Below are 21,284 nucleotides of genomic sequence, written 5' to 3'. Positions count from 1 at the left end.
CTCCACAGATGCTGCCTGACCCGCTGAGTTACTCCAGCACTCTGTGAAACGTCACCTATCCATGTTCTCCACAGATGCTGCCTGACCCGCTGAGTTACTCCAGCACTCTGTGAAACGTCACCTATCCATGTTCTCCACAGATGCTGCCTGACCCGCTGAGTTACTCCAACACTCTGTGTCTATCTTCATTCTCCTCTCCACCCATGGAGCGGGCCCCACCACTGCCATTCTCCACACCAGCCCTCTCCGCACACACCACTCCCAAGTGACCAGGAGAGACAAGGAAAGACGAAAGCCAAGCTGGGATAGCTGCCACTCTCCCCTCTCTCTCATACAATGAGAGTGGCGAGTCTCTGCCTCAGTGGAGGCCAGTTCTCTGGACACATTCAAGAGAGAGCTAGATCGGGCTCTTAGAAATAGCGGAGTCAGGGGATACATAGAAACATAGAAACATAGACAATAGGTGCAGGAGTAGGCCATTCGGCCCTTCGAGCCTGCACCACCATTCAATATGCTCATGGCTGATCATCCAACTCTGTATCCTGTACCAGCCTTCTCTCCATACCCTCTGATACCTTTAGCCACAAGGGCCACATCTAACTCCCTCTTAAATATAGCCAATGAACTGTGGCCTCAACTACCTTCTGTGGCAGAGAATTCCACAGATTCACCACTTTCCGTGTGAAAAATGTTTTCCTCATCTCGGTCCTAAAAGATTTCCCCCTTATCCTTAAACTGAGCCCTCTTGTCCTGGACTTCCCCAACATCGGGAACAATCTTCCTGCATCTAGCCTGTCCAATCCCTTAAGAATTTTGTAAGTTTCTATAAGATCTCCTCTCAATCTTCTAAATTCTAGAGAGTATAAACCAAGTCTATCCAGTCTTTCTTCATAAGACAGTCCTGACATCCCAGGAATCAGTCTGGTGAACCTTCTCTGTACTCCCTCTATGGCAATAATGTCTTTCCTCAGATTAGGAGACCAAAACTGTACGCAATACTCCAGCTGTGGTCTCACCAAGGCCCTGTACAACTGCAGTAGAACCTCCCTGCTCCTATACTAAAATCCTTTTGCTATGAATGCTAACATACCATTCGCTTTCTTCACTGCCTGCTGCACCTGCATGCCTACTTTTAATGACTGGTGTACCATGACACCCAGGTCTCGCTGCATCTCCCCCTATCCTAATCGGCCACCATTCAGATAATAATCTATCATGTGGGGAGAAGGCAGGAACGGGGTACTGATTGGGGATGATCAGCCATGATCACATTGAATGGCGGTGCTGGCTCGAAGGGCCGGATGGCCTCTACTCCTGCACCTATTGTCTATAGGGTGATTTCACCAAATGTCAAATGAGCGTAGATCCCCCCTCACGTGACCGAAAAATTTAACTGGAGGACATATGTCACTTCGGTACATGTTAGTGAATGGGGAAACACGCACTTTCACACCCGTTAGAAACATGGAAAACGGCCGATTCTTGAGCTGAAATTTTCTGTGCTGGTCGGGGTGACCGTGAAGCACAGCGACCTAAATTTTCAGGCAAAAAAAAAGATAGAAAGTAAGGTAATTACAAGAGGGAACTGAAGGTGGAAAACAGCGGAAGTGAACAGCGGACATTTGCCGTGGAGATTTAAAGATCCAAAATATCGGGAATTATCGCGTTTGCTCGCTGAATTTCATCAAAAGTAAGTTAATAATGCCTTACTTTTGATGAAATTCAGCGAGCAAAGCGATAATTCCCGATATTTTGGACCTTTAAATCTCCACGGCAAATGTCCACTGTTTTTCCACCTTCAGCTCCCTCTTGTAATTACCTTACTTTCTATCTTTTCTTTTGCCTGAAAATTTAGGTCGCTGTGTTTCACGGTCAACCCGACTAGCACGGAAAATTTCAGCTCAAAAATCGGCCGTTTTCCATGTTTTTAACGGGTGGGAAAGTGCGTGTTTCCCCATTCACTAACATGTACCGAAGTGACATATGTCCTCCAGTTAAATTTTTCGGTCACGTGAGGGGGGATCTACGCTCATTTGACCTTTGGTGAAATCACCCTATTGTCTATTGTCTATAATGCAGGGGGCTGCTTCAGTGTAAGATCAGCTTGCATCTCACTCCCCTCTCATGGAAGCATAGAAACATAGAAATTAGGTGCATGAGTAGGCCATTCGGCCCTTCGAGCCTGCACCGCCATTTAATATGATCATGGCTGATCATCCAACTCAGTATCCCGTACCTGCCTTTTCTCCATACCCTCTGATCCCCTTGGCCACAAGGGCCACATCTAACTCCCTCTTAAATATAGCCAATGAACTGGCCTCAACTACCCTCTGTGGCAGAGAGTTCCAGAGATTCACCACTCTCTGGCATTCTGACCAGTAAACATGATTCATTCTTGTCACAGTGTGAACATAGCCAGTCTCCAGAGTAACGCGAGGAATATCTTTCCCAGCAGTGTGGGTCACTCACGCGGTGACACCGTCGGGCGGTTAATGCAGTAATAATTGATTCATTTAACGGGGGAACTCTGCAATACCCAAAGAGGTTTAAATGTCAGATCTTTATTACAATACAGCAAGGTTAAATATCATGCCTTCTGGCTGAATAGTAATTGCACCATTCACCTGTGGAGCGGTGCGGTCTCAGTTTCAGAATGTCATCTGCATTCTATAACGACGTGCTTCCTTTCCCTGCGTCAATCACAGGGCGATAAAAAATGAATGTATCCAGAGGATGATGCAGCAATGCAGCTTCAAGTCTACTCTCCCTGCTTGTTAAAGAACAGGAAGCAAAAATGTAGTTGGTGAACGATAGGTTTCTACACCACCAGAGTGTTTTTGTAGACACAGTGTTTAAGAAGGAACTGCAGAAGCTGGAGAATCGAAGGCAGACAAAAATGCTGGAGAAACTCAGCGGGTGCGGCAGCATCTATGGAGCGAAGGAAATAGGCAACGTTTCGGGACGAAACCCTTCCGGGTTTCGGCCCGAAACGTTGCCTATTTCCTTCAGGGTTGCGTCCCGATAAACGTTGCCTATTTCCTTCCCTCCATAGATGCTGCTGCACCCGCTGAGTTTCTCCATCATAGTGATATGAAAACCTTATTGTCATTCAGGTATACACCTAGACACAGTGCACCTTGAACGAAATTTCGTTGCATTTTACTCTCCAAAATCAGTTAATAGTTAAAAGTTCCAGGTGCGTCCATAAAAATGCCTCATGCGCATGGTTCTGTAAAATAAATATATATAAAAAGTTTTTAAAAAGTGTCGATATTTAAAATGTTCTAGCCTCGGTTTTGTTGATTGTTCAGTAATCTTATGGCCTGGGGGATGAAGCTGTTGCAGAACCTGGTTGTCCCGCTCTTCATGCTGCGGTACCTCCTCCCAGAGTTAAGCAGTATGAACAGTCCAAATTGTGGGTGTGTGGGTGGGTTAGAACCAATGATAGTTTACATAAAGACAATTAAGTCAACCTTTGGGTTTCGGCCCGAAACGTTGCCTATTTCCTTCGCTCCATAGATGCTGCTGCACCCGCTGAGTTTCTCCATCATAGTGATATACTTTGCTTTGTATGTTATCCATTTAGAACCAATGATAGTCTGAAGAAGAGTTTCTCCAGCAATTTTGTGCACCCGCGATCTTCCAGCATCTGCAGTTCCTTCTTGAACACTAGGGCCAATGATAGTTTACATAAAGACAATTAAGTCAAGCTTTGGGTTTCGGGTTAAGGGACAGAAGTTTAGGGGTAACATGAGGCGGGACTTCTTTACTCAGAGAGTGGTAGCGGTGTGGAATGAGCTTCCAGTGGAAGTGGTGGAGGCAGGTTCGTTGATATAATTTAAAAATAAATTGGATAGGCATATGGATGAGAAGGGAATGGAGGGTTATGGTATGAGTGCAGGCAGGTGGGACTAAGGGAAAAAAGTTGTTCGGCACGGACTTGTAGGGCCGAGATGGCCTGTTTCCGTGCTGTAATTGTTATATGGTTATATGGTTATATGGCCCGAAACGTTGCCTATTTCCTTCGCTCCATAGATGCTGCTGCACCCGCTGAGTTTCCCCATCATAGTGATATACTTTGCTTTGTATGTTATCCATTAAGACCCAATGATAGTTTAGATAAAGACAATTAAGTCAACCTTTGGGTTTTGGCCCGAAACATTGCCTATTTCCTTCGCTCCATAGATGCTGCTGCACCCTGCTGAGTTTCTCTATCATAGTGATATACTTTGCTTTGTATGTTATCCATTTAGAACCAATGATAGTTTAGATAAAGACAATTAAGTCAAACTTTAATCACAGGGTGGTGAATCTGTGGAATTAATAGCCACGGGTGGCTGTGGAGGCCACAAGTCAGTGGGTATTTTCAAGGAAGAGATAGACAGATTCTTGATTAGTGCGGGTGTCAAGGGTTATAGGGAGAAAATAGTTGCCTATTTCCTTCGCTCCATAGATGCTGCTGCACCTGCTGAGTTTCTCCAGCATTTTTGTTGACCTTTGTGTTTTTGTAGACAAGTAGGTGTCGCTACGGAACATGTCCACTAGAAATAAAGTAACATTTATCAACAATTAGTCTCCACATCTATACACACTCCTTATTTTCAGTGGATTTTGTGACCAATCAACTTCTAATTTAATAAACTAACAACCAAATAAATAGTAAATCGACTCGTATCAAAAATTAAATGTATCATTAAAATAATGTAGATGTTAGCTTTGTGCCAGAACCACCGTTCTTCACAAACACTGCACTGGGTGAGATGATTAATTTTGACCGTAAAGTTCCCCTGGCAAGGCGCAGTGTTGCAGAAACATCTCCGTTAGAAGATTCATGGGCAGGTGGGCTGAGGAAAAATTCATCTTTGACATCGACTGCGTTTTGTTTTTCATTTGTACAAAATGCTGAAGGCATTTGCATCAATTCTGTTGTTTCCAGTGTAGTCGAAGGCTTGTGTTATACTAGATCGAGTCACAGAGTAATACTGAGCGGAAACAGACCATTCAGCCCAACTTGCCCACACAAGTCCCACCCAACCGTATTTGGCCCATATCCTTCCAAATCTTCCATATCCATCTACCTTGAGTATAAATGGGGATCCTGTGGATAGGGTGAACTGTTTTAAATATCTGGGAGTCCACATCTCTGAGGATATGACATGGTCATCACACGCCTCAGCACTTGTGAGTAAGGCAAGGCAGCGCCTTTACCACCTCAGGCAATTGAGGAAATTCAGAGTGTCTCCGAGGATCCTCCAGTGCTTCTACGCAGCGGCGGTGGAAAGCATCTTGTCCGGGAACATTACCATCTGGTTTGGGAATTGCTCTGCCAAGGACAAGAAGGCTCTGCAGAGAGTAGTGCGTTCGGCCGAACGCACTATGGGAACTTCACTCGCCCCCCTGCAGGAACTATACAACAGGAGGTGCAACTCCAGAGCAAATAAAATCATGGGAGACCCCTTCCACCCCTGCAACGGACTGTTCCAGCTGCTACGGTCAGGCAAACGCCTCCGTTGCCATGCGGTGAGAACGGAGAGGTTGAGAAGGAGTTTCTTCCCAGAGGCAATTCGGACTGTAAACGCCTATCTCACCAGGGACTAACTCTACTGAACGTTTTTCCTTCCATTATTTATTATGTAAAAAGAATATGTGTGTTATGATTGTGTTTATAATTTGTTTGGTTGTTTTGTTGTTTGTCTTTTGCACAAAAGTCCGCGAGCATTGCCACTTTCATTTCACTGCACATCTCGTATGTGTATGTGACAAATAAACTTGACTTGACTTGACTTGACTTGGCTGCCCTAATGTTTTTTTAAATTTTGTATAGCACCCGCTTGAACTACCTCCTCTGGCAATTTGTTTGAGAAGGAACTGCAGATGCTGGAACAATTGAAGGTAGACAAAAATGATGAAGAAACTCAGCGGGTGAGGCAGCATCTATGGAGCAAAGGTATGGGTGACGTTTTGGGTCGAGACCTTTCTTCAGACTGATGAGAGGATGGGGCCTCCCCCTTGCCCCCAACATCAGTCTGAAGAAGGGTCTCGACCAGAAACGTCACCCTTTCCTTCGCTCCATAGACCCTGCCTCACCCAATTTGTTCTCTATATCCACCACCTTCTGAGTGGAAAAAGCTGCCCCTCAGGTTCCTATCAAACCTTCCCCTTCTCACCTTCAACCTATGTCCTCTGGTTCTTGGTTCCCCAACTCTGGGCTAAGTTACATTCACCGTAACTATTGCCCTGATGATATTATACTCCTCTACAAGATCACCCCTCAGCCTCTTGAGCTCCAAAAAATAGTCCTAGCCTGCCCAGCCTCTCTCATTTGCACCCTGGCAAAAAAAGGTTCTGACTGTCTGCCACATCTATGCCTCTCATCATTTTATATACTTCTATTAACCATCGTTTTTTTTCTTATCACATTCTGTTTCCCAATCCATCTCTGTTCCATCTGTCTGTGATTTCTATAACTGGGTTCGGGCACGGTTGCACAGCGGTAGAGTTGCTGCCTCACAGCGCCAGAGACCCAGGTTCGATCCTGAATATGGGCGCTGTCTGTACGGAGTTTCTACATTCACCCTGTGGCCTGCGTGGGTTTTCTCTGGGTGCTCCAGGTTTCCTCCCACACTCCAATGACGTGCAGGTTTGAAGGTTAATTGGCTACGGTAAAATTGTAAATTGTCCCTAGTGTGTGTAGGATAGTGTTAGTGTGTGGGGATCGCTGGTCGGTGCGGACTCGGTGGGCCGAAGGGCCTGTTTCTGAAGGACATAAGTCCATGTGATGTGCCACTTGAGTGACCAAATTGGCAAGTTTAGAAGAGTTGAGGAGAGTTTGAAAAAAATCACATGTTGAAAACCTCCTCCGTCTATGTTGAAGACTAGCTTTGACTAGCTATGACTAACTTCGGGAAAATTGGACACCGAATAGTGGAGTGAAGATGATCTCCTTCGATCTCCTTCGATTATGATGAAGACTATCTACAACTACCTTCGACTACTCTCGATTATCTACGACTAACATGCCGACCTACTACGACCTACTACGTTGCCATAGAGGGAGTGCAGAGAAGGTTCACCAGACTGATTCCTGGGATGTCAGGACTGTCTTATGAAGAAAGACTGGATAGACTTGGTTTATACTCTCTAGAATTTAGGAGATTGAGAGGGGATCTTATAGAAACTTACAAAATTCTTAAGGGGTTGGACAGGCTAGATGCAGGAAGATTGCTCCCGATGTTGGGGGGAAGTCCAGGACAAGGGGTCACAGCTTAAGGATAAGGGGGAAATCCTTTAAAACCGAGATGAGAAGAACTTTTTTTCACAGAGAGTGGTGAATCTCTGGAACTCTCTGCCGCAGAGGGTAGTCGAGGCCAGTTCATTGGCTATATTTAAGAGGGAGTTAGATGTGGCCCTTGTGGCTAAGGGGATCAGAGGGTATGGAGAGAAGGCAGGTACGGGATACTGAGTTGGATGATCAGCCATGATCATATTGAATGGCGGTGCAGGCTCGAAGGACCGAATGGCCTCTACCCCTGCACCTAATTTCTATGTTTCTATGTTTCTATGGCTGATCATCCCCAATAATATTCCTTCCGCAGATGCTGCCTGACCCGCTGAGTTCCTCCAGCACTTTGCGTTTTAATAAAGGCAGTAATCGCTCTGTGATCTTTAACACTTATTCTTTGCGATGGAATTGCTCAGTTATTGCTTCACTGAAGCCTGTTCTTTAATCTTGTTGTTGGGTTCATCTTGCGTGGCATTTCCCTCTCCCTGGTGGCTTGTTGTTCTCCGTTGAAAGAGAATAAATTGAGGGCGATTTAAGTCAAGGAAGGATTCAACCGCTGGCCTGTGACTGAGGGTTTGAGCATCCTCTCTGCGAGTCTTACACACAAGATGTGGACCTCTCTCTCCCTCCCTCTCCCTCTCTCTCTCTCGCGAGCGCATTGTACAAGAAAGTTTTCAGTTTGACCCGGAGCTTTGGAAATGAAGCATTGTGCTGGCTGGATGATCAAGGAAGCACCTCTGTTTGTAAGTTTGTTTGACAATAGAACTCAAAATAGGCAGTATAAAGGAATTATTAAATGCTGGTTCCTAGCGAATGGATTTACACCACCATTTACTGAAGGAACACGCATTGACTGCTTCGAACTAAATTATACAAATAAGATGTACACAGTTTATTACAGAGAAGTGGCACATTGTTGTGTCTTAATTAGGTTTCCATTCATTCTTAATGTTCCGCCGAGATTTTAATTGAGTTGTGATTTTTGATCTTTAAGAAGTTATTAGTCAGGGGATTACCAGACATAACCTTGCCTGGTACGCTGTGCGTTCCATTATGTTTTCTGCAGCCATTCATCTGTATATTTTAACTGATCCAACACTTCCACGCTGCAACAGTCAATGCAATGTCACGCAGGCAACTCTTTGAATGTCAGCAATTAGAATTTCCAGAGATTAATGGCGTACCGTACATATCCTTAAGTGGTTAACATCCATACTCGTTTGGGCATTGAGAAACTTTGCTTATTGTTGGAAAGTAGTTGGCTTTCAGCTCCACCAGAGAGGGGTGCAACCACGATGTAGGCACAGAAACAACACCTGTAGACTTGGGTTTGAGTTGGGTTTAATGTCACGTGCACAGAGGTACGGTGGAAAGCTTTTGTTGCGTGCAAAGCAGTCAGTGGAAAGACAATACATGATTACAATCAGGCCACCCACAGTGTACAGATACAAGATAAAGGAAATATAGAAACATAGAAAATAGGTGCAGGAGTAGAGGCCATTCGGCCCTTCGAGCCTGCGCCACCATTCAATATGATCATGGCTGATCATCCAACTCAGTATCCCATCCCTGCCTTCTCTCCATACCCCCTGATCCCTTTAGCCACAAGGGCCACATCTAACTACCACTTAAATATAGCCTCTAGTGCAAGATAAAGTCCGATCAGAGATAGTCCGAGGGTCTCCGGTGGGGTAGATAATAGCTCAGGACCGCTCTCCAGTTGGTGGTAGGATGGTTCAGTTGCCTGCTGGTGATGGGTGGTGCCCAGCGCAAGATCTCAGACTGGCCCGGTACACACTTTAACATCGCAGCCAGAGTACGGCCATCTCTAGAGCAATGAGCGGGAGGGTCTCTGCGGAGTAGGCAGCATCTGTGAAGAAAATGGACAGACGACGCTTCAAACTGAAGGCTCCTGATCCATTTCCATGTACCTGTCCATTTGTGGTGGCCTTTCCATTCCCTGCCCCAGATGCTGCCTGACCCACAGAGTTCCTCCAGCACTTTGTGTGTTGTTCATGGTTCATGGGATGTAATGTTAAAATTGTACAAGGCATTGGTGAGACCAAATCTGGAGTATGGTGTACAATTTTGGTCGCCCAATTATAGGAAGGATGTCAACAAAATAGAGGGAGTACAGAGGAGATTTACTAGAATGTTGCCTGGGTTTCAACAACTAAGTTACCGAGATAGGTTGAATAAGTTAGGTCTTTATTCTCTGGAGCGCAGAAGGTTAAGGGGGGACTTGATAGAGGTCTTTAAAATGATGAGAGGGATAGACAGAGTTGATGTGGACAAGCTTTTCCCTTTGAGAATAGGGAAGATTCAAACAAGAGGACATGACTTCAGAATTAAGGGACAGAAGTTTAGGGGTAACATGAGGGGGAACTTCTTTACTCAGAGAGTGGTAGCGGTGTGGAATGAGCTTCCAGTGGAAGTGGTGGAGGCAGGTTCGTTGGTATCATTTAAAAATAAATTGGATAGGCATATGGATGAGAAGGGAATGGAGGGTTATGGTATGAGTGCAGGCAGGTGGGACTAAGGGGAAAAAATTTGTTCGGCACGGACTTGTAGGGCCGAGATGGCCTGTTTCCGTGCTGTAATTGTTATATGGTTATATGGTTCCAGCACCTTCAGCTCCTCGTGTCTCCATGGATCTGTCTGTTCCCAGGCGTCACGTTTAATGGGCCTCTGCTCACATTCATCTCCACACTACCACAACCGTGCTATTGCCATGGTGACATTGTGGTCTGGTCAATCCAATCGTCCCGCAAGCCCATCTGTGATGGTCCAATGGACTTCAGGTGCAAGATCTTGACGTCCAAACCCTGGACCATTGTGAGATCATGGATCTGTCAAACCTAGTCATGGTGTCGTAGAGTCATAGAGTGATACAGTGTGGAAATAGGCCCTTGGGCCCAACTTGTCCACACCGGCCAACATGTCCCAGCTACACTAGTCATACAGTCATAGAGTGATACAGTGTGGAAACAGGCCCTTCGACCCAACTTGTCCACACCGGCCAACAATGTCCCAGCCCCACTAGTCCCACCTGTAGCATTTGGTCTATGTCCCTCCAACCCTGTCCTATCCATGTACCTATCTAACTGTTTCTTAAAGCTCTGGACACTTTCATTGTATTTCATTCCTGTGTAGGAATAGGAAGGAGAATTAAAGTGTCCATCAACCCATTCCTTCTCTGCAGAGATGCTGCCTGACCTGCTGAGATGCTCCAGCATTTTGTGTCTACCTTCGATTTACACCAGCATCTGCAGTTCTTTCCTATACAACCGGGAGATCACCACCATTCTGCATTGAGCCAATGGTTCCCTCTGGCATCCCAGGACTGATTCCTGGGATGTCAGGACTGTCTTATGAAGAAAGACTGGATAGACTTGGTTTATACTCTCTAGAATTTAGGAGATTGAGAGGGGATCTTATCGAAACTTACAAAATTCTTAAGGGGTTGGACAGGCTAGATGCAGGAAGATTGTTCCCGATGTTGGGGAAGTCCAGGACAAGGGGTCACAGCTTAAGGATAAGGGGGAAATCCTTTAAAACTGAGATGAGAAGAACTTTTTTCACACAGAGAGTGGTGAATCTCTGGAACTCTCTGCCACAGAGGGTAGTTGAGGCCACAGTTCATTGGCTATATTTAAGAGGGAGTTAGATGTGGCCCTTGTGGCTAAGGGGATCAGAGGGTATGTAGAGAAGGCAGGTACGGGATACTGAGTTGGATGATCAACCATGATCATATTGAATGGCGGTGCAGGCTCGAAGGGCCGAATGACCTACTCCTGCACCTAAATTCTATGTTTCTATGTTTCTATGTATCTTGAGCTAATTCTGCTACCACCGTTATCTACTGTGACAAGGGACGGCTCCCACTGATTGTCGCCGGACGCTCGTGACCCTCTCAGGATGGACGATGACAGCCAGGTCAACATTTGTTACAAGACGGACGGTTTGTAACGGCTCGTATACTCTGGAGCTTAGAAGGATGAGAGGGGATCTTATTGAAACATATAAGATTATTAAGGGTTTGGACACACTAGAGGCAGGAAACATGTTCCTGATGTTGGGGGAGTCCAGAACCAGGGGCCACACACACAGTTTAAGAATAAGGGGTAAGCCATTTAGAACAGAGATGAGGAGACACTTTTTCACACAGAGAGTTGTGAGTTTGTGGAATTCTCTGCCTCAGAGGGCGGTGGAGGCCAGTTCGCTGGATGCTTTCAAGAGAGAGCTAGATAGTACTCCTGTACTCCGTTACCTGACTGAGGATGGCCAATGTGCCAAAAGACTTCTCCACCACCCTAGCCACCTGTGACACAACTTTCAATGAACTATGTAGTGGAACTCCAAGGTCCCTCCACTATACAACACTGCCCAACACCCGACAATCTATGGTTTGGCTTTTATCTCTTAAAGATAGCGGAGTCAGGGGATATGGGGAGAAGGCAGGAACGGGGTACTGATTGCGGATGATCAGCCGTGATCACATTGAATGGCGGTGCTGGATGGAAGGGCCGAATGGCCTCTACTCCTGCACCTATTGTCTATTGTTACGAAAAGAAGAAGAAGATAGTCCGTGCCTCGACTACCTCCTCTGGCAGCTCGTTCCAGACGCCCACCACTCTCTTTGTAACTCCCTCCCCGTTTATGAAGTCGATTCCAACTTACAGAAAATAGAATCTAAAATCTAAATAATTGATGTGTAGATGTGGTGTCTTCCCGAGTACGGACGGATCGATGGCTTGCAAACCATCTCTCCTTTATGTAATGAATGAAGTTGTGATGACACTGGGTATTGGAGTCTTCCTCACATCTACAGTGTGACTGAGGTGTGGAGCTGATGTCGGCCCAAGAGAGGTTAGTTGAACATAAATGATGAGATCCATTTTTTAACATGTTACTGATGGCAAATTAATTTAAACTGTAAATTTAGCCGTGGAACCGAAAATCTAAAGAACCATTAGTCATCCGGATCTGGTTTAATGTTTGATCACCAGTCCAAAGCTGAACTCAAGCTAATTAAACCATAAGATCTCACGAAAAAAAAACCAGACTGTAAACTTAATGTCACATCCTTAATGGATCGGGAGAATTAATGCAGCAGAATCTTTAGTGAGGTTCCGAAACCCAGTGGAAGCATCAAATATATATCGGTGCCAAATCAATACTCATATGCGATGAGTTACAGTTCACACACCCTCGATTGGTTTCGTAATTGATTTCTTGGAGACCGATTAGCCAATACTTGTGAAGGCAGCAGAATGGGGTTGAGAACGTACTCCTTGTGAACACCAAGTATAAAATGTTGCCTCTTCTTGTTGGGTTATTAACCTGTTGGTTCAGTCCAAAACCCATTCCAGCCCCCAGTAGCAGTTCAGCTGTATCCTTAGATGCAGATTGATCCGGCAATATTGTTGAGTTTACCCAATTAATATTAGGCTGATTAAAGTCTCCTGAAAGAACTATATTCTCTCCCTGGGAGAAGGCAGGAGAATGGGGTTGAGAGGGAAAGATAGATCAGCCATCATTGAATGGCGAAGTAGAATTGATGGGCTGAATGGCCTAATTCTGCTCCTATCACTTGTGACATTTTCTGCTTCATAAAATTCATAAGTTCTAGGCACAGAATTTAGCCATTCGGCCCATCAAGTCTACTCCGCCATTCAATCGTGGCTGATCTATCTTTTCCTCTCAACCCTATTCTCCTGCCTTCTCCCACGGGGAGAATATAGTACTTTCAGGAGACTTTAATCAGCCTACTAATATTAATTGGGCAGACTAAACAATAGTGCAGGATCACTCTGCATCTAAGGATACAGCTGAGTTACTACTGGGGGCTGGAATGGGTTTTGGACTGAACCAACAGGTTAATAATAACTGTAGACTTCAGGAAGAAACAGACAACACACACCCGACTTATCATCAATGGCAGTGCAGTGGAGTCTGTGAAAAGCACCAAGTTCCTGGGAGTGCACGTCACAGATGATCAGACATGGTCTACCAACACCATCTCCCTAGTCAAGAAGGCACAGCAACGCCTCCACTTCCTTCGACGGATGAGGAGAGCTGACCTCCCCCCTTCTGCCCTCACGACTTTTTACAGGGGTGCCATTGAGAGCATTCTTACCAGCAGTCTCTCAGTCTGGTATGGCAGTTGCTCTGCTGCTGACCAGAAGGCCCTACAGAGAGTGGTGAGGACAGCTGAGAAGATCACCAGATCACCCCAACCAGCAATCCAGGACCTATACCCATCTCGCTGTCACAAGAGAGCAACCAATATCATCAAAAAGACACCACCCACCCAGCACACAAGCTGTTCACCCTCCTACCTTCCGGTAAGCGCTACCGCAGCATGCGGAGCAAAACCACCAGATTCAAAAACAGCTTTTTCCCTCAGGCCATCAGACTACTCAACACACTTAAGTAAATTCCATGAACAGTACCCAAACAAAGACAACAAACTGTGAAAATAACTTTGGCTCAATGTCTCCAGTACGGAATTTGCACTTTTTCTATATTGCACCTTTCATTGTTGCACCCTGTTTAAAATACCTCAAAGGTTTTTGCTACATTTTAGCATACTGTGAATATTTTAATATTTTAAATAATGTATGTCTATTGTCTATTTTTATTGATATGTTGTCTGTGTGTTTTTAATATTACTGCACATTTGGAGTATGGGGAAACGTAATTTCAATCCTATGTGTAACTACTGTTGCATAATTGAATTGACAATAAAGTTACTTTGACTTTGACTTTGATAAACCAACAAGAAGAGGCAACATTTTATACTTGGTGTTCACAAATAACACCAGTCTTGTGCAGGGTACTAAGGTGGAAGCAGGCGTATGTAACCGTGACATAGTTGTTGTTGACCTGGATCTGGCAGCCAAGTGAAATCGACAACCTGGAACGAAATACTAAGTACGGTGGAAAGCAAACGAGGAACTGATCAATGCAGACATGGATGCTTTACGGGACCTCAATGGGGAATGCTTCTATTCAGGAGAAGTGGGACACTGTTGAAAACGATATAAAGCAGATCTCGGAGAGACATATTCCCAAAAAAAACAGCAGCCAAACCAAATACCCTACCCTGGTTCACCAGACTTCACCACACACTCAGACGTAAGAAACTGAGGGTGTACAATGAAGCAAAGAAGACACAAGCCGAAGAGGTTTTTACGAAGGAACGGCAGATGCTGGAAAATCGAAGGTAGAAAAAAATGCTGGAGAAACTCAGCGGGTATTGTATTGTATTGTATTGTATTCAAATTTATTGTCATTGTCTCAATTTGAGACAACAAAATGAATTTCCCTTACAGGCAGTATCATATTAAAAAAAAAAAAAAAAAAAAAAATCTATGGAGCAAAGGAAATAGGCAACGTTTCGGGCTGAAACCCTTCTTCAGACTGATGGGGGGTGGGGAGAAGAAAGGAAAAAGGAGGAGGAGAAGGCTGATGGATGGGAGGAGGCAGCAGGAGGGCTGAAGAAGGGGAGGAGACAGCAAGGGCTGACAAAATTGGGAGAATTCAATGTTCATGCCCGCAGGATGCAGACTCCCCAAGCGGAATATGAGGCGCTGTTCCTCCAATTTCCGGTGTTGCTCACTCTGGCCATGGAGGAGACCCAGGACTCCTTGTAATGACAATTGTAAATCATGTATTGTCTTTCTGCTGACTGGTTGGCACGCAACAAAAGCTTTTCACTGTACATAGAAACATAGAAATTAGGTGCAGGAGTAGGCCATTCGGCCCTTCGAGCCTGCACCGCCATTCAATATGATCATGGCTGATCTTCCAACTCAGTATCCCGTACCTGCCTTCTCTCCATACCCTCTGATCCCCTTAGCCACAAGGGCCACATCTAACTCCCTCTTAAATATAGCCAATGAACTGGCCTCGACTACCCTCTGTGGCAGAGAGTTCCAGAGATTCACCACTCTCTGTGTGAAAAAAGTTCTTCTCATCTCGGTTTTAAAGGATTTCCCCCTTATCCTTAAGCTGTGAACCCTTGTCCTGGACTTCCCCCAACATCGGGAACAATCTTCCTGCATCTAGCCTGTCCAACCCCTTAAGAATTTTGTAAGTTTCTATAAGATCCCCCCTCAATCTCCTAAATTCTAGAGAGTATAAACCAAGTCTATCCAGTCTTTCTTCATAAGACAGTCCTGACATCCCAGGAATCAGTCTGGTGAACCTTCTCTGCACTCCCTCTATGGCAATAATGTCCTTCCTCGGATTTGGAGACCAAAACTGTACGCAATACTCCAGGTGTGGTCTCACCAAGACCCTGTACAACTGCAGTAGAACCTCCCTGCTCCTATACTCAAATCCTTTTGCTATGATAATAACACGTGACAATTAACTGAAACTGAAACCGATTTGTGTCATCAGAGGGCGGCATGTTATCTCTTCCCTCCACAGATGCTGCCTGACCCGCTGAGTGCCTCCACCTTTCTATTATAACCTAGCGCTAGGTTTTGCCAACAGCTGGATGGAGGAGTGGACCTGGAACATCTGGAAAGAAAGAGTGTGGAGAAATAGTGTGAAAAACCCATTTGCATTTTCTTTGCTTTAATCTGGTAAATTCACATCTATTGATATATATGTAAACCAATTAAAAACTTTTAATGGCATTCTAATTTGTAATTACCGCTCGGCAAACTAATTTTATGCTTGTGTGCCCAGAAATGCAACTGTACACATTATTTACCAGCGCACTACCTGATCTGACACACACACGGTGAAATGTACAATATTTGAGGTGAATATTTAGTGATGAAAGCGAATGTATGTTAGCTTTCTAGCAAAAATGATGCAAAATATTTGAAGGAGAAATATGCAGTTAGCTTTCAGCAGTGAGGGTCTGGTGACCACCTTGAGTATTGCGTACAGTTTGGTCTCCTAACCTGAGGAAGGTGGTATTATAGAAGGAGTGCAGAGACTCTAGGTTGTCAGGGACGTCTTATGAAGAAAGACTGGATAGAGCTCTAGAATTTAGGAGAGCTTGAGAGGGGATCTTATAGAAACTTACAAAATTCTTAAGGGGTTGGACAGGCTAGATGCAGGAAGATAGTAAGATTAAACGAGAACTTACCAGTTTGAAGTTTGATCTGTATTTTATGAGGAGTTACGATGAGGGATTTCGTGAAGAACCCCGCTTCCACGCATGCGTGTCATTCTTCAAAGCAGCGGTGTGAGGTCACAGGAACCTATAATGATCTAACATAGTAAGATTATCAAAGAGATACCAGTTTTTGATATGATCATAAGAGGGTGGGAGCGGAGGGCACGAAATCCCTCATCGTAACTCCTCATAAAATACAGATCAAACTTCAAACTGGTAAGTTCTCGTTTAATCTTACTATTTTACTTCGGAGTCACGTGAGTGACTTCGTTAAGATTTCAAAGCTCTGTGACCTCATGGCGTGGAACGTGTCCATGCTTCACAACTGCCTTGGGTATTGGGAGAGAGCATCATTAGTGAATTTTAAAAACACAATTATACAAAGGTTAGAGACGAAAAAATATATTTATTTTTCTCTGAGAATCATTTAGGAGATTGAGAGGGGATTATTATAGAAACTTAAAAAAAGGGGTTGGACAGGCTAGATGGCAGGAAGATTGTTCCCCTGATGTTAGGGAAGTATTCCAGGACAAGGGGTCACAGCTTAAGGATAAGGGGGAATACCATAAATCAAACTTTAAAACCGAGATGAGAAGAACTTTTTTCACATAGAGAGACTTGGTGAATCTCTGGAACTCTCTGCCACAGAGGGTAGTTGAGGCCACAGTTCATTGGCTATAGTTAAGAGGGAGTTAGATGTGGCCCTTGTGGCTAAGGGGATCAGAGGGTATGGAGAGAAGGCAGGTACGGGATACTGAGTTGGATGATCAGCCGTGATCATATTGAATGGCGGTGCAGGCTCGAAGGGCCGAATGGCCTACTCCTGCACCTAATTTCTATGTTTCTATGTTTCTATTTCTGGGCCCGTTCACTTACCTTGAAGCTTAGACTGAATATTTCCCAGTACGAAGGTGGACACAAATGCTGGAGAAACTCAGCGGGTGGGGCAGCATCTATGGAGCGAAGGAACAGGTGATGTTGTTCGATGCTCTTGCTAGACCCACAATACGTGACATCACTTGCCAAATAATGCTCGATTCAATAGACAATAGACAATAGACAATAGACAATAGGTACAGGAGGAGGCCATTCGGCCCTTCGAGCCAGCACCGCCATTCAATGTGATCATGGCTGATCACCCCCAATCAGTACCCCGTTCCTGCCTCCTCCCCATATCTCGTAACTCCACTATCTTTAAGAGCCCTATCCAGCTCTCTCTTGAAAGTATCCAGAGAACTGGCCTCCACCGCCCGCTGAGGCAGAAAATTCCACAGTCACAACCCTCTGTGAGAAAAATTGTTTCCTCGTCTCCGTTCTAAAATGGCTTACCCCTTATTCTTAAACTGTGTGTGGCCCCTGGTTCTGGACTCCCCCAACATCGGGAACATGTTTCCTGCCTCTAGCGTGTTCAAACCCTTAACAATCTTCATTGAAAACAAATTCCACCAATTTCATGTGCTGGAAGGTACGTGATTAGTGCAGGTGTCACGAAGGCAGGGGAATAGTGTTGGGAGGGAGAGATAGATCAGCCATGATTGAAGGGCAGAGTAGACTTGATGGGCCGAATGGCTCCTAGAACCTCTAAACTGCAGATGCTGGTTTATATTGAAGATAGAGGCAAAATGTTGGAGTAACTCAGCGGGACAGGCAGCATCTCTGGAGAGAAGGAATGGGTGACGTTTCGGGTCGAGACCCTGACCCGCTGAGTTACTCCAGCATTTTGTGTCTTTTCCCACCAATTATATGCTTGCTTATTTGAGCTCTAAGTGGATTACACTGATGCGTTAATTCATAACTTCTCTTCAATAAACAATCGATCTTGATAATGTAGATGTGATGTATCGGGATGAGTTTGGTTTAGAGAGACAGTGACAGTGCCCCTTACACCAGAGATCTCTCTGGTTCCCCCCGGGGCCACACCAGGGGCCAGACCAGGGGCCAGACCAGGGGCCAGACCAGGGGCCAGACCAGGGGCCAGACCAGGGGCCACAGCTACGACAAGTAGCTTAGAATGGTTTGGCTGCCTAGACTTTGCCAGCCCACTCCCTGTAAAACCCATATCGGGAGAGTGGTAATGGGGGAGATGGAGAGGAGAAGGGACTGGGAGGGGGGGGGGAGATGGGGAGAGGGGGAGGAGAGAGGGGGAGGAGAGAGGGGGAGAGAGGGAGAGGGGAAAGGGGATGAGGGGTGAGTGGGAGCAAACCTGGAGGAACCCACACAGTCACAGTCAGAACATGCAAACTCCACACAGCCAGCACCCAGTCAGGATCGAACCTGGGTCTCTGGTGCTGTTAGACAGCAGCTCGACCAGCTGGATTATAGATCCTTGTTTGAGTATTTCAGAATGTTAAATCTAATTTTTGTCAAACAAGTTTTTTTTTTAAACAGATATTTCACTCTCCACCATAATCAAATGCCTGGTGTTTATTTAAGCACTCTACTCTGTGTGAAATGAAATATTACTTGGTGTTGGGTTTGCCTGTGAGAATTATACGTTGAGAGGGGTCACTCAGCCAGCAAACGCAGATAAGAGCTGGAACATCGCGGGTCTAGATATTATTCTGGGGCTTTCAATCCACGTAAATCAAATTCAGTAATTATATCTCCCGGCCCATGAGTCACAGATATCGAGTCACATTGCATGGGGTCCACACTGACCACCAATCGCATGTGCTCACAAGATCCATGTTGGCCCACTTTCTCACCCACACACGAGGGGCGATTTACTGAGGCCAAGCCCGCACGTCTCTGGGACGTGGGAGGAAACCGGAGCACCCGGAGGAAACCCACGCAATCACAGAGCCCACACACCCCTGTAAATCTTCTCCGCACCCTTTCCAGACAGGCGACGTTTTTCCGACAGCCATGCAGATTCCTACTTCACCAGTGAGTTGGCATTAGCAAGACACAAAAAGCTGGAGTAACTCAGCGGGTCAGGCAGGGTCTCTGGAGAAAAGGAACGGGTGACGTTTTGGGTCGGAACAGCCTTACCTGGAGATGCTGGGATCTGGAGGAAGGACAAACTGCTGGAGGAAGCCAATGGGGCCAGAAGCCATCTAGTAGTCTGTGCCCTCCAGTCCCTGAGTCCCGTACTCTGGGAGGAAAAAATACTTTGTCTGAAGAAGGGTCTCGGCCCGAAACGTCACCCACTCCTTCTCTCCAGAGATGCTGCCTGTCCCGCTGAGTTGGTGTCTGTCTTCAGTTTAAACCAACATCTGCAGTTCCCCCCTACTTGTTTAAGGTGTTGTTTGATTCATTAAAACTTCTTTGCTCCTGGGAACAAACAACATGTTTGCCCAGATGGTGGAAGGTTGGACAACACCATAGCCTGTCAAAGCCACATCACTCTCTGATTAACACCCTACCCTGAAGGCTCTTTCCCAACATCATCTTACTCTCCCTTGCCTTACAGCAGCAGACTAACCTGGACATCAAGTCAAGTCAAGTCAAGTCAAGTCAAGTTTATTTGTCACATACACATACGAGATGTGCAGTGAAATGAAAGTGGCAATGCTCGCGGACAAACAACAAAACAACCAAACAAATTATAAACACAATCATAACACACATATTATTTTACATAATAAATAATAGAAGGAAAAACGTTCAGTAGAGTTAGTCCCTGGTGAGAAAGGCGTTTACAGTCCGAATTGCCTCTGGGAAGAAACTCCTTCTCAACCTCTCCGTTCTCACTGCATGGCAACGGAGGCGTTTGCCTGACCGTAGCGGCTGGAACAGTCCGTTGCAGGGGTGGAAGAGGTCTCTCATGATTTTGTTTGCTCTGGAGTTGCACCTCCTGTTGTATAGTTCCTGCAGGGGGGTGAGTGAAGTTCCCATAGTGCGTTCGGCCGAACGCACTACTCTCTGCAGAGCCTTCTTGTCCTTGGCAGAGCAATTCCCGAACCAGATGGTATATCTGACTGTTCATCGTTAGGCTGGAAGGATTTGCCTGCATTATCTAAAGTCAACCTCCGGCTACCAGCCTGTCCCTGCATCTGCACATCAGTGCATCCCTTCAACTGATGACAGACCCTGCCCTTCTGCTGCCTGTTGCCAGGACTAGAGGGCCTGAGCTACAGGGAGAGGTTGAGTAGGCTGGGACTCTATTCTTTGGAGCACAGGAGGATGAGGGGTGATCTTATAGAGGTGTATAAAATCACAAGAGGAATAGATCGGGTCTCTTGCCCAAAGTAGGGGAATCGAGGACCAGAGGACATAGGTTTAAGGTGAAGGGGAAAATATTTACCAGGAACCTGAGGGGTTATTTTTTTTACACAGAGGGTGGTGGGTGTATGGAACGAACTGCTGGAGGTGGTAATTGAGGCAGGTATTATCGCAATGTTTAAGAAACATTTGAACAGGTACATGTATAGGACAGGTTTGGGGGGATATGGGGCAAACGCAGACAGGAGGGACTAGTGAAGATGGGACATGTTAACTGGCATGGGCAAGTTGGGCCGAAGGGCCTGTTTCCTCACTGTATCACTCGGCGACTATGTGGAAGTGATATCAGGTTGAAGTTTGAAGACATAAGGAACTGCAGATGCAGGAAACCTGAGCAAAACACAAAGTGCTGGAGGACCTCAACAGGTCACGTAACATCAAGAGTCAATTTATTTGTCATTTGGACCCCTTGAGGTCCAAACAAAATGCCGTTTCTGGAGCCATACATTACAACAAATAGACCCAAGACACAACATAATTTACATAAACATCCATCACATCGCTGTGATGGAAGGCCAAAAAAACGTATCTCTCCACTGCACTCTCCCCCCCCCCGATGTCAGAGTCAAAGTCAAAGCCCCCGGCTGGCGATGGCGATTGTCCCGCGGCCATTAAAGCCACGCCGGGTGATGCAAG

This window comes from Leucoraja erinacea, chromosome 11 (genome assembly GCF_028641065.1).
Source record: "Leucoraja erinacea ecotype New England chromosome 11, Leri_hhj_1, whole genome shotgun sequence".
Taxonomy (NCBI): domain Eukaryota; kingdom Metazoa; phylum Chordata; class Chondrichthyes; order Rajiformes; family Rajidae; genus Leucoraja; species Leucoraja erinaceus.
This window is presented reverse-complemented; position numbering follows the sequence as displayed.